Source organism: Lissotriton vulgaris, chromosome 1_1 (assembly GCF_964263255.1).
Source record: "Lissotriton vulgaris chromosome 1_1, aLisVul1.2, whole genome shotgun sequence".
NCBI lineage: Eukaryota > Metazoa > Chordata > Amphibia > Caudata > Salamandridae > Lissotriton > Lissotriton vulgaris.
In genome coordinates this window covers 625,432,365-625,446,501 of record NC_141685.1, presented here as the reverse complement: position 1 = coordinate 625,446,501, position 14,137 = coordinate 625,432,365, and the positions used below count along the sequence as shown (strand labels likewise).

General features: G+C 41.7%; 1 protein-coding gene across 3 annotated transcripts in view; it reads right to left on the bottom strand.

The window, feature by feature from the left end:
- LOC147747586 (interferon-induced protein 44-like) overlaps positions 1 to 14,137 on the bottom strand; it is a 255,059-nt gene that overhangs the window by 192,972 nt on the left and 47,950 nt on the right. The window contains exon 1 of one of the 3 annotated variants that reach the window (XM_086954232.1): positions 6,019 to 6,139. The exons of the other annotated variants lie outside the window; for them this stretch is intronic. The gene's annotated coding sequence lies outside the window, so the exon portion shown is untranslated. Of the gene's footprint in view, positions 1 to 6,018; positions 6,140 to 14,137 lie in introns of those variants that run through there. 3 annotated transcript variants of the gene reach the window in all.

Genomic DNA, 14,137 nt, shown 5'->3' with positions numbered 1-14,137 from the left:
AAAAGAAAGAAGGTAAGTAAATAGGAAAGAAAGAAAGAAGGATAGAAAGATGGAAAGAAGGATGGAGGGTTCACAGTATAAAATAGCGGACACTAAAACCCAAATTATAATACCTATGTTTAAATAAAAATGTTACAAGTGTGCTGCAAATTAAACACAATAAAGTTTGGTTTTCTTCCTGGGCAAAGTTAATTAAAGGATAATTGGTGAAACCAAAAGCAGGATCACAATATAGTATACTGTGAAATAGCTGCAGTCCACTTAAAAAGGAATTTACAACAGCATAGGAACGAGACCGGTAATAATAAAGCTGGAATGTGCCCTGTGCAGCTTGTGTGTGAATGTTCACCTTGTGAAAGAACAAAATGCAAGTCACTCAAAGTGATGTTAACCAGAGGCTTAAGTGGGCTGGCCCTCTGCCCCATGCTGTATGTTGTAGTGGGTGAAAGCGAAAGGGGAATGACAACAACAGATCAATAGGTGAAAAGAGATGGCTGAAAGCCAATTTAATAAAGTATATTATATATATATATTTGTTATTAAATTCAAAAGATCTTGGCTAACAGCAGACCTAGAAAACACATTTGATTAATGCACTGGAATTAGTTGCTTACAGCAATTGCTGGATTGTGTCTAAATAGATTATCTTATTTCAAATAGTCCCACATTTGAATTATTACTACTGTTAGTACTTTAACCCGTGTCCATTCCAAGCATGGTAGGCAGCAATTTTAAGCTTCAAAAAATGTTTTTTCCAATGTTACTGTATTTCTCCAGTAGTTTGTGTACTAAGCAATTGTTTAGATGATACTATACTCAATATTCTGCAATATGTTATTGATAAAATAGACTGAGTCTGTAGAATATAAGGTTGTGCTAGTGCTGCTGTTGCGCACCACTGAGGAACATAGATGAGATGATATTCTTGTACCTGAAAAATGTATTGGCTTGTTGTTAGACTTGGCTTTTGCAGCGGGTTTACTCCCAGACTTTTTCCTTTTTGGCCTCCTGATTTTTACCCCGTTTCTGTTGGTTTAAGGACTCTGAGCACTTTACCACTGCTATTCATTGCTAAAGTAAATATGCTCTTCATGTAAATTGTGTTCATATATTGGTGATTCCATGATTGGCATATTAGAGGCAAGTCCCTATAATAGTGCACTGTGTGCCCAGTGCATGTAAATCAAATGCTACAAGTGGGCCTGCAGCACTGATTGTGCCACCCACATGAGCAGCCTATAAATGTAACTAAGACCTGCCACTGCAGTGTCTGTGCACAGTTTCGTAATGCCATGTCGAACTGACAAATGCACCTTATTGCGTGGCCCTAACCTTTCCTTTTCTTAATCGTAAGACACCCCTAGGGTAGGCCCAAGGTAGGCCCTTGGGCAGGATGCATTGTATGTGAAAGGTAGACATGTCCTGATAGTGAAATACAGTGTATTTTCTTTTTCACTATTGAAAAGCTATCTGTCCCATAGGATAGAATTGGAGTTTGTTTATAACATCGTATAAATACAACATCCCATTGGGACAAGATGAAAAGATGGAGTTTAGCATGCCTTAACTCCGCATATAAAAAATAATTTTTTTGTAAAGATGATATTTAAATTGCGTGTTTAAAAATACCACTTTTCGAAAGTGGGTTTTTTCTTGTTTAGCCATCTTCTGAGCCTCTGCTGGTTTGTGCATTGACTATCTGGCTTTGGAGTGACAGGGGCTGGAGATGTGCATTCTCTCAAAGGGTCACGGGGTGGAGGGGGGGTTGATGTGTGTCCTGCCTTTCTTTACTGAGTTTGGGCCAGGCTAAATAGACCTGGGCTGCATTCAGAGAAGTGGGAGGAGTTCTCACTAGCACCTGAATAGGCCTGGTCTGCATTTAGAGTGGTGGGAGGATGTAGATGTGTGTATGTCCCTGTTAATAGCAGGCAAAATTCTCCGCTCAACAAGTCTCAAGGCTCAGCACTTTAAGACGTTATTTAACCTCTATTTCACCCCAGCTAAACTGTTTGGTTAAGGTATTAGGGAAGATGATAGTTGCCCAAGATGCGGTCAAGGACCAGCAACGATAGTTCACATGTTCTCTGATTGTGATAGATTTCTTCCCGTAAAGAAGCAGGTGACTCATTTTTAGGTCTCGCTGAGTCAGCGCTTGCGCTGCACTGCGAGACATTTAGTGTGTGGGACAAAGTGCTGCCACAGGCTTTTCGTAGCCTAATACTTGCGTGTCTGTCCATCTGTCTGCCTCTTTGTTTTGCTGAAGCAAACTCCCTCCCCCTCCCTCATCAGAGAGGGTGTCCTTTTTCCTTTTGCCGTCACACGCGCCTCACTTCTTTAACGGCACCGTGACACCTGCTTTCACTTTTGCAGTTTTTTCTTTTTTTTACGAGCGCGGCTGCTCATTTTCATTTTCTTCCAGCGCCCACGATTTGTGCTTTCTCACAAGCGCAGCCGCTCACAGCTCAATGGTGTTGAATTAGCAGGCAGGGTCCAGCCGACTTCAGACCAGCAACGATAAAGGCTCAGCCACACTCCGCCTCCTTGCTTCGCACTGTGCTCCAGAAGAGGGCGGCGCCTAGGTCCACAAAAATGGAGGAACTTGCACCTCAGCTGTGCCAATCCAGTGAGGTGCCAGAAAATGGGGGGTAGCCACAACCAGCGTAGCGGGCCCTGAGCTGGGTCCCAAGTGCAACCAGCAAGCAGTGTACAATCTCAGGCTCGCTTGGGCAGCCCCCGTCCCTTGTCAGCAGTAACTAGGGAGAAGGTCACACTCACAGCGCGTCTGAATGCTCCACACTTGGCTCCTACCACACACATGCATCGCACCACCCCTGCAGCTTCATGGGGACAGCCAGGGGAGTCACGGCACCACAGGGCATCACAGTCCATGGCCCACTAAATCAGCACTCTGCAGTTTGCATCCGGGAATCGGCTCCACCTCCTCACCTCTCAGCGCCGGATGTCAGCAGCTTAGCGCAAGCAGCCCTGCCTCTCGGGCCGTGGCCTAACTTCCAGCCGTTGTAGAAGGGCCCCCCAGTCCTGCCACAATGCTGTTCGCAGTGCTGCCTTCTCCTTGAGGCACAACAGGGCAATCAAGAAGCACGGGAAGGGACTCTGTGGGCACAGAGCAGGGTTCACCGTAGAATAATAACCGGATAAACGGGGCAAAGAGCATAGCTCACTTATAGCAATCCCGCCATGATGGCTGCTCAAGACACGACCCCCAACCTCCCTCATATTATATTGTATTCATGTGAAGTGTTATTTAACCTACAGGAGTTGGGGATTATGTACTATGGTTTTCCTTACATGATGTTATTTAAGACAGATATACATTTTATGTATTTTTTGTTTCACACGGAGCACTTCCGGCGCAGCATGCCGCATGTAATCTTTAAATATGGTGGTCGCACCGGTCTTTGTTTTGCAGGGAGCGGCTCACCTCCCAAAGTTCATTATTTGCATTGTGCTTTGCCATCCTTTTGCTCACTTATAAAATGGCTGCCTTACACCAGACTTCTGCTCCTATCACTGCTGCAGTGAATGCGCCGTGGCAGCCACTTCCTGCTCTCTTTCATCCTCTCCCGCGTACCTCCTGCGCGGTATATGTTGGCCTCCATGTCTGTCAATCTTTGCTAACTTTCACTGCAGATGTGGCAAAACATTTAAATTGTTAAGTTACAATAATACTATCATAAGTCCTAGTGTAATGTATAGTGCTCCTGTAAAGTGCACCAATATCTAGTTAACACTATATACAAGTGCAAAAAAAAAGTTAATTTAAGATTTCGCCTCTTTTTGGAGTATTTTGTGAACTTCTGGAGATGTGAACAGCGAAGTGGAGGAGTTAGCTCTAATACCATCACTTAAGTGGCTAAATATTCAAAACCTCCACACTATTGGAACCGAAGTTCAAATGCTGCAGCTGTGCCTTTTGCCACACGGCATCATTACTCAATACCTCTTGCATTCACATATTCTGCCTAAACAAGTAACATTTGCACACAAATTTTGTTTCTACAGCAACAGCACTTCAGTGCCTGTATGAGCCTCCTCTTTCTATTTCCAAGGCCAATTGCTCTAACTTTAAAACAAGCATTGGCATAGCCAATAGGTCTCGCCTTTGGGACCTTATAAGTATTTAGTTATGCAGCACAATATCCTTACTGCAACAACATTAACTGTTGCCTCGCTAAACACTTATAAGGTCCCAAAGGCGAGATCTATTAGCTATGCCAATGCTTATTGTGAGAAGTTGCTAGGAAAGAGCATTAACCTATCCTCTACACTGTTGTTAATGGGTTATGACAGTTGTGCTGGCATGAACACCGGGAAAAAATACTTTTTCTTTATGTGTACAGCAGTCTTAAGACTATTAATAGCCACAAGATGGAAGGACTCTGATCCTCCCATCTTTTCATAGTGGCTAGCGCAGCTTATGTGAGTCTACAATCAAGAGATTGCGCTCTACACCGGCAAGGGGAGGGGGCAAGAAAACTTGGGCAGGCGATATATTCACCCTTAGATAGGTGGAGGAAGGGTTTGAGAAGCCAAGAAAATAACAGCAGTAATGGAACAGGGGAGTAAATTGAGGCTGGGGCATGTTAATATTTTTATTTTATACCCTCTGCATCCGAGGTTTGTAACCTATTATATGTATTCTACTGTTAAAAAAAAAATGAAGCTAACAGGGACAGTGCACCCTTCATGAAATGTGGTCCGTGGTGTGCCTTTCGCCTCTTACTATGATCTTTTTCTAACTTTGGACTCGGAACATGCTGATTTTGTTTTGCGGGCTTTTGGTTGTTCTATGGGTCTGGATATGGACTTTCATCCCTACAGCTGTAGTGTGCACATGCGTAGAGCATGCTGCTTAGATAGACAGGACTGTGATTTAGATTTGTCCAAAACATGCTGCATTAGAACGCAGGTCTTTGGTTATTTTATGGAGCAGGAAAATTACTTTTTTTTGTGCAGGTGTGGGGATCCCACTGAGCTTGTGGCATGCTGCTAATAAGTACAGTGCTGCCTGCGGCTGTTACTGTGAATGAGGCGTTTACATTTAGCCTGAATATGGTGTGTTAATGTGGCCAGGACAAGGTGGTTATCAGTGCTATTAGTTTACATGTGCTGGCCAAGAGTAGTTGCCAGCGGCAGAGTAATTCGAGCATTCCATCCCTCACTTTTTTCTATACTTTTGTTATAGTACGTGCAGCGTGTGATACCCCTTTATACCTGCTGATTAAAACGTAAGATCATGAGGAATTTAAAAAGACCTTGTATGGACATTACTTTAGTCAAGAATCACGTTAATTGATAGATACAGCCAATACTACTTTTAAGGGGACAATGGGAAATATGTTAAAAATGACAAATTAAAGGTCTAACTCCATACAGGTGTTTCTGTAGAGAATCAATACTTAAGGTACTTCTGCCATACAAAAGACAAATCACAATAAAAAGATACTCCGTTGAAGTTACTTCACTTCAAGAATTTAAAGCACTAAGACTGTCATTTTTTAAAAAGTTTTAAAGCTATTGAAGCAGAGATTATAGCATACATAGGAAAAAATATCATATAAGAGAGATCACAATGAAAAAATAATATTATACATTATAAAACAAAAATACAATCTATTATTGTAGTAACTAAGACTGTTATTTTACCTACTAAACTACCCTGTTGTATATATCGAATCACACAGCCATCACTCACTTGATGGTCAAACAACATGGCATACACTAGGCAAGGACTAGTTAGTGGCTTTCTCCTGTCCCTACGCAAGTAGTAATTCTGCAACTCAAATTTACAAAAATCACAAAAGCTGATAACTGTAAATAATTTGCGAGAAGGTTTGGGACAGAACTGCTTGAAATGACCGAGGACGGCATTAACGTGAGAGTAGCTCATCATGAACACATTCGCAGGCATAGTAGAAAACAAAAAGAAGGGTGATAAAATCATCAGCCCCCTACCACAAAGCCAGTGTTTCCAAAACATATACGGAGTAAAGTTACCTTCCAAATGTACCCGATGTTTTGTTCCTGGCAATTTTCTCTCTCCTGCTTGCAACTCCAGTGAGAGGGAACTAAAACCGAAAGTATTTAAGCAGGGACGTGGAAACCGCGGAAACTCCAGATGAGTCACCCGGAAATGTGATAGTGAGGAAATGCCGGGGGCGGGTGCGGCCAGGGACTCCTACACATAGCATGCATGTCGGACATTTCACAATCTATGCCTTTTAAAACGAGTAAATACAATGTTACACACAAACTACAGACACCGGAATGTAACGTGACGTTGTTTTGCACGCCGGGAGTCACACATCACATGTAGCGCCGTCTTTACTGTGAATATAAAATACCGTATTTGTAGTGTCTGGTAAAAGTTATATGCATATTAACATGTTACTTTGTAGGTGTTTTCCTGCCATGAGTCACTTATTGATTACTTGTTTTTCTCTTGCATGCAGCTGCTTGCACCTTTGATTGTTCCTATAGTCTACGCGAGGGGTGTTAATAACCAGCCACGTTTGCAGTGTGAGCAGGAATGGGTGTGAATGGGCAATTATGGATAACATGAACCATTTAAGTGTATGATTCTTGGCTAGCTCATAAATATAATCGCTTGCCGTGCCTCCTGGGGCAGATCTTCGCAGCAGAGCCTGTTTCAGGTGCTGTACCTAATTTACACCGCCCCCTAGGCTGGGGCTGGGTTCTGCAAGAGGGCTCATGGCATATTGTTTTAGGTTTCTTCTGCACAGCGCTTGCACTGTGTTTGTGAAATCCCCTGCATTTAATATATCTTAAAAAGAGCCTCTTATTAGCTTCCAATGTCGAATTACTGTGTTAATTCCCTTTTGTGTGGAACTTTTGTTTTTGTTAACTTTCCCCAGCTGTACACATTTAGGATACTTCTAATAAAGCTGTTGACAAGGTTTAAGCTCCAATCACTTTCAAGATAAGATCTCTTCTTGGGGATAAGACAGACAGCTTCTAACAGTATGCTGGAATGCTTGCTTTAGTTGTGTAAAGTAGATGCTTTAGCCTTAAAACGTTTGCAGTATTTCCAATTCATGCCTCAGTACCTTTCCTTGCACTCTGTAAGCATTATCGGATTGATTTTTTTTTTAACGTAAACTATTTGGTCAATATGATCAAATCCAAAATGTTGTAATAAATGTTGCATGTTAAAAATAAAGTGAATATACAAGAGCTATGCTATATTTTACTACTTAACAGGCAGTACACCTAAAATTGTGATGTTTTACTACTAAACAGGCAGTCACAAGTGTAGTTACCTTGCAGGCAAAAGTGTAATGATTTGAAGGGTGCAGCAGGTGCATGGCACCAGGCCAAAAGTTGTCAGAACTCCTCTAAACACCTCTTATTGCTACATTGTACTACTATAGCAGCAGACACAAGTTTAGTTATCACTCAGTTAAAAGGAGCTTGATTTGAATGGTGCAACAGGTGCACTGGGGCCAAATGTTCTCATAACTCCTCTAAACACCAAATATTGCTACATTTTGCTATTAAACAGGCTGTCACAAATGGAGTGATCTTGCATGCACTAGGCGCACTATTTGAAATGTGCAGCAGGTGCAGGGGTATCAGGCCTAAAACTTCAGACCTCCTCTAAACACTAATGCTATTACATCAAGTAATTCTATTATTTCCTTTTTTCATTTCTAAAAACTCTGCAATTACCTACTAGCACTATACCACTTGCAAAAAGCACAATCCAATGCCTTTTTGTACATAAACAAGTCATGACACTTTAACAGACTTTCTCTAACTTATATTGTACAACTACTCCGCAAGCTACAACTTACAACAAAAAACTGTTTATTAATGCATTTACCAATGCTTGTTTTTCAGAACAGGGGAGTCAATCCTTGACCCCAAGGGAGATTTCTTCAGTCTTCCAGTCAATATAGAATGTCGAAGGTGCAAGATAAATGTTGCAGAGTTTCGTCTAGGGTAATCTAAAATCCTAGTGACTGGGTTCCTATACTTATACCAAGTTTAGACTTATGTCTTTACTTAATTCTTAGTGTTGCAGAAATGCCCATCCAGGCCTTATCTTGCAACCCGACAGTATACATAAGTTTATCCACGGTCATAAATCATTATGACCGTGGATAAACTTATGTATACTGTCGGGTTGCAAGATAAGGCCTGGATTGGCATTTCTGCAACACTAAGAATTAAGTAAAGACATAAGTGCCTCTCTTGTGATGTGAGTGGAAAACATCAAGATTGCAAAACATGTGGATTACGTGGAAAAAGATTAAATAAATATGGAAAAGAAACAACTCTGTGGCATTTTGTTAGATGCAATGTGAAGAGAGCTGTGCATCCGATTTGGAGCGAGAATCCGCTCCAGGTCTTTTGGATTATTTACTACGTGGCTCGGGCTAACCATGCGATCCGGGTTGCACGCCTTGGATGAAAGGAAACAAAACAACCTTAAAGATAAAAGATTATGGAAACTCAGGTGTGCATTCTGTCGTCTTTCATGAATTGATACTACTACTTTTGGCCCACCAGACGAGTAGCACCCATTGGAAGAAAATGATGAACTTGACAAACTTAAATACGTCACAAGAGAGTCAATCACACGAACATTTTTCGCTTGAACAGAACTTTACGAATGGCATATTTATGAAGATTGCAATGTTTACTCGAGACATTTGAGTGTTTATTTAAATCAGCAGAGTCCATTGCAGTAAAACACGACCTTATTTATAATGTTGAGATCATTTTGTTAAAACATAAGCTCAGTCAACGTTGTTGATATCAGCGGGAGGGCGGGGCATTGTTTGGAACATTTCTCATGATGTGGGAGTAAAAGGTTAAGGAGGGAGAATGGTGTTTTGAACCAGCTCAGTTAGGTTAGAAGAACAAGGGCCACTATGGGAGATGCAGTTAGGAATGAAGGGTTAGTGAGATCGGGATGAAGTATTGAAGTAATTTCGCATGACACATGGGAGAACTTGGTGCATTATGGGAAGTATAGGCACTCACTGAGATCTGAGGATGTGCAAGCATGCGCAGGTGTAATGGGAAGGGCGGAGGCTAGTAGAGTTAAAAGCAGGGAAGAAAGACAGTTGAACTTTTAGTTCAGTTGGGAGTGTTTACGATGAAGGACACAGGAGGCTGCGTCCCCAGACGACTTTGAAAGGTAAAGGATTATAATTAAAGCATAACAGTAAGGGGAGCTAACTAATTCTTAAGTGGCAGATGATTGAACAGTAAAGAGGAGGGAGCACGGGACTGAGACAGAGGACGGATGGGAGAATAAGAACGCAGGGTGAAGGGAGTATGTAGTGGGAAGCCATAACATGGGAGTGTAGAATCACGATTGCTAGCGGGAAAAACGTTGATGTTTGGGTTTATTATAAAAGGTCATTTCGAGATAAATAAGCAAATCTATTTGATGTATTTTACATTTGTAGAAATCCCCTGACGAAGGGCCGGACAATGGGCCCGAAATGCATTGGGAAACACATGATTTATGACCGTGGATAAACTTATGTATACTGTCGGGTTGCAAGATAAGGCCTGGATGGGCATTTCTGCAACACTAAGAATTAAGTAAAGACATAAGTGCCTCTCTTGTGATGTGAGTGGAAAACATCAAGATTGCAAAACATGTGGATTACATGAAAAGAGATTAAATAAATATGGAAAAGAAACAACTCTGTGGCATTTTGTTAGATGCAATGTGAAGAAAGCTGTGCATCCGGTTTGGAGCGAGAATCCGCTCCAGGTCTTTTGGATTATTTACTACGTGGCTCGGGCTAACCACGCGATCCGGGTTGCACGCCTTGGATGAAAGGAAACAAAACAACCTTAAAGATAAAAGATTATGGAAACTCAGGTGTGCATTCTGTCGTCTTTCATGAATTGTATCACAGAACAGCCATAAGGAAGTATTTCCGAAAGCTGCAGAGGGGCTCAGCTCATGCTTGGGCACCCTCTCACACAAAACCAAGCACTCTGCCTTCAGGATTGTCAAGGCCTGCCAAAGGAGTGACTTATAGGTTAATATGTGTCTGTTTTAAAAGGTAGATATAAGTATACTATATCTAAGTAAAGGGTACAAGTACCACCTTACCAAGGCTGCAGTAGCAGACCGGTGGTGACATTTTGGAAGGCTCCCCAGGGGTGGCATACTACATGCTTCGGTTACTGGTAGGCCTCTGGGGTACCTATAAACTTGGTACCTATGGTACCATATAGGGACTCACAAGGGTAACCCAGTAACCGATCTGGAGTGTACCTAATGTACATGTAATGAATTTAGAGAGGAAAGCAGATAAGCTGGGGCCCCAGACAAACGAAGTCAAAAACCATCAAAACACCAGGCAAAAAGTGGGTGTAACCATGTAGTCAGATTCCACCTTCCTACAAGGATTATAATTAATCCATATTTAGTTGAGAAATTGTAGCAAAATGAATGTTTGGGGCCATTTACAAATGACTGCTGTTTGTATTGATTCTTTGTATTCCATGTATTGAGAAAGAGCTGTTTCCAAGTAGGTAATTTTTGTTTGGACCAGTGCAGTCACCGCCTAAGTAACTATACTCTAGACTGGCACATAGGTATAAAATTCTTCAAAATGATTTTGAAAGCTTGCTCACCATGCACTGTGCTAGCCCAGCTTTGGAGCAACTCCTGTTTAAAATTTAGAGAGAGAGGAGAAAAGAGACAGAGAGAGTGATGAATGGATGGATGGATGAAGATATCAGTGAATAGAGAGAATGTTGAAGGGGTGGATAGGGAAAAGGGTGGATGATAGTTGGATGGAAACAGAAGGAATTAAAACGACAAGGATGGAGAGAAGGAAGGCTGGATATAGGAAAGATGGATAGATGGAAGGACTGGTGGTCAAAGGGTATAGCAAACTGAAGGATATAGGGGTGGGGCAAGTAGAGAAAGAAGTAATGTAAAATGGAATAAGAGAAAAAGAAAGGTGCAGAGAAGGTAGGAAGGAAATATAAGAAATTGACAATTCCATCTGGAAGGGCAACCTCCTGAACAACTGTTGGGTTTATTTACCTCATCCACTCTCTCACAGCTATTTGGGACGTGGTTCAAAGTGAGTGTTAATTTTTTCTGGCTAATCCAGTGCTTTAACTGGGATGTGGAAGGTGAGGGTTTCTGAAAGGATAATGGCCAAAAAAGCGTAACTAGGATCACTTCCACCAGGTTACCCATTTTAATTAGGGTGTGGCTTAAAAAATGTAAACAAAAATCGTGTGCCTTGGGTTTCCCTCTGTGTTATTTGTTTTAGCATTCAGACATGTCACACAACAAACATAAATGATCGGAATTCGGATCTATTAGTTTCTAAAATGTTTGCTAGCTGTATCAAATGAATGAATAAAAACATGTCATGTTGAAAATAATTACAACTGTCAAATATGCTACCATCGCACATTATCTGCACACCAGAATGACCCACAGACAGGCACTGTGAGAAATTATTTCTGCTCAATTTCAGAACTCTAAATTGGGCGAGTCATAAACATCCACAACCTGAACGCACTCAACACCTGTACACACTTCAGCATGCTCTGTTACATGAAAAAATAAAGAAACACAACATTTTTGAAAAAAACAAATACTCATAATAAGATGAAGTAACATGCGAAATTTAAACAGAGAATGCATTACTTGATTTTAAGGTTTTTTTACAGTCGGTTATGAGAAATCAATTAGTGTTTTTACCTGTAAAAAAAGTTACAAACATGAATATAGAGCCCGACAGGGACCATTTTCTAATTTAGTTTTCAATTTCTGCAGGGTCTGAAACCCAATAGGAAACGGCTAACTTAAAACCTTGAAACTTGGTTATAACTTAACTGCGTAAGCACATCTGACATGAGACCTTATGCTCTATGTTGAAGCTGTTTTATAATTTGGGATCCTAGCTTGAAGGTATTTCTTTTTCCGACATTCCTGTGTACATTTATCCTTATTACTATTTTGCTCATTGTAGTTGTATGTATCAATATTATGTATTTGCTTTTTGTAGTAGGTATATCCAGTTTAATTTAGAAGACATATGTACACTCACGCTTTGATGCCAGTCAGGTTTAACAATAATCATTTACCTATAAAAAATAATAATAGCCCGCCCTTAAAAGTTAGCAGTACCTTTACAACCTTTTTGTATTATTGTTTAGAGAACTTTGTCACGTTTTATGTCTGGGTAATGCAGCTTTACATGTGCAATATATACATCAACACAAAATTATAAAGAGAGGGTCTTTGGTTCTGCCCCATTCAGTCATTGCTTGAATGAATGTGGCAATCATATTTTTGATCAGCTCATATGAATATTAATGTGGCAAGAGATAGCTTTAACTGTCTTCAAAAACAATGTCAAAAATATAACTAGTTGAGTTCCTTGCAGCAGTTTAATTTTCTGGGTCAGATCCTTTTGTCATTCTTCTCCATATGTTTGTCACCGCTCGAAATAACTGTGCTAAAATCCTTTTTCAAAACCAAACACTTACATATTGGTTAGACCTTGCATCCTTGGTGTGATTTGCCCAGACCTTTTGCCTTTCGACCTCCTGTTTTGCTTGTTTTTATTTTTTGCCGGCTTTAGGATTCTGGGCAGTTTACCACTGCTTGTCAGTACTAAAGTGCATATGCTCTGCACTTTACGCATGGTAACACTGGCCTATACACAATTGTCATACTTAATGTACTTATGAGTTCCTAGTAAAGTGTACTATATATGCCTAAGGCCTGTAAATTAATTGCTATTAGTGGGCTGCTGCTCTGATTTTGCCACACACTTCAGTATCCCTTAACCGCTCCCCTGCTGGTGACGGAACCGCTCCGTCATCAGCCGCGGTAGCGCTGTGCTGATGACGGAGCGGTTCCGTCACGGCCCGCTCGGGACGCCTGCGCAGCGCGGATTCCGCGCCTGCGCTGGATGTTCTGTTGAGCGGGCGGGGCCGTGACGGAACCACTCCGTCATGAGCACAGCTCAACCGAGACTGGTGATGGAGCGGTTCCATCACCAGCATGGGCGCGCCGCGCTGCCCCCCGCCCCCGGCCCCCTTAGCGCTGCGGCGGAATAGCCGCCGCAGCGAAGGGGTTAAAGGCTTTGGCTTGCCACAGCAGAGCCTGGGTGTGCAGCTTTACACTGCCATTCCGACCAGGCAAGTTAACCCAATTGCCAGGCCCAAGCCTTCCCTTATATTACATATAAATCACCCCTAAGTTAGGCCCTGAGCACCCCCATGGGCAGGGTGCAATGTATTTAAAAGGTAGGACATGTGTATTTGAGTTTTACATGTTCTGGTAGTGAAAAACTGCTAAATTCGTTTTTCACTGCTGCAAGGCCTATCTCTCCCATAGGTTAATATTAGGATTGCCTTAAAACATCTTTTAAATGTAATTTCCATTTGGGAAAATATAGAGATTTTGAGTTCAGTGTCTCTGGTCTCACAATTTATGGTGAAGTTAGATGTTAAATTATAAGTCTGAAATGCCACTTCTTGAAAGATGGCATTTTCTTACTTCAATAATTGTGTGCCTCTGCCTGTCTCTGAATGCATGTCTGGGTAGGGTGACAGCTATGATTTGTACATTCCCTCTAGACAGTCACACAAAGGGAGCTTGGTCTTACGTTTGCATATGGATGGCCCATCACCAGGCTGATGGGTCTTTCTGAGATAGATTGAGAGGAAGTAGCTGACACTTATAGCTGAATAGGGCTGCACCTGTCCCCACACAAAGAGCTGCAAACCCCCCTTGCAGTGAGTCTGAAGCCAGGGCAGGAAAGGCAGGGACGTTGTGCTCTTCAAAGGCCTCTTTGAAGTCTCCCCCACTTTAAAGGCACATTTGGGTATACATACTTGATCCATGACACCACCAAAGAAGAACTCTACTGCTTACTACATTGCTCCCTTAATCAGTCTCTACAAATGGCAATGACAGGTGAATCACTGGGCTACAGGGATCCTAATCCTTAAAGTAGAAAATAAATGGGTCGTATGAGGGCAGGGTTTACACATACCCACCCCAGGCGAAGCCTAATGGGGTATAAAATACAATTTATTGAAAACTAAGATTTTCTTTTTTGCAACTAGGTTCTCAAACCACAGT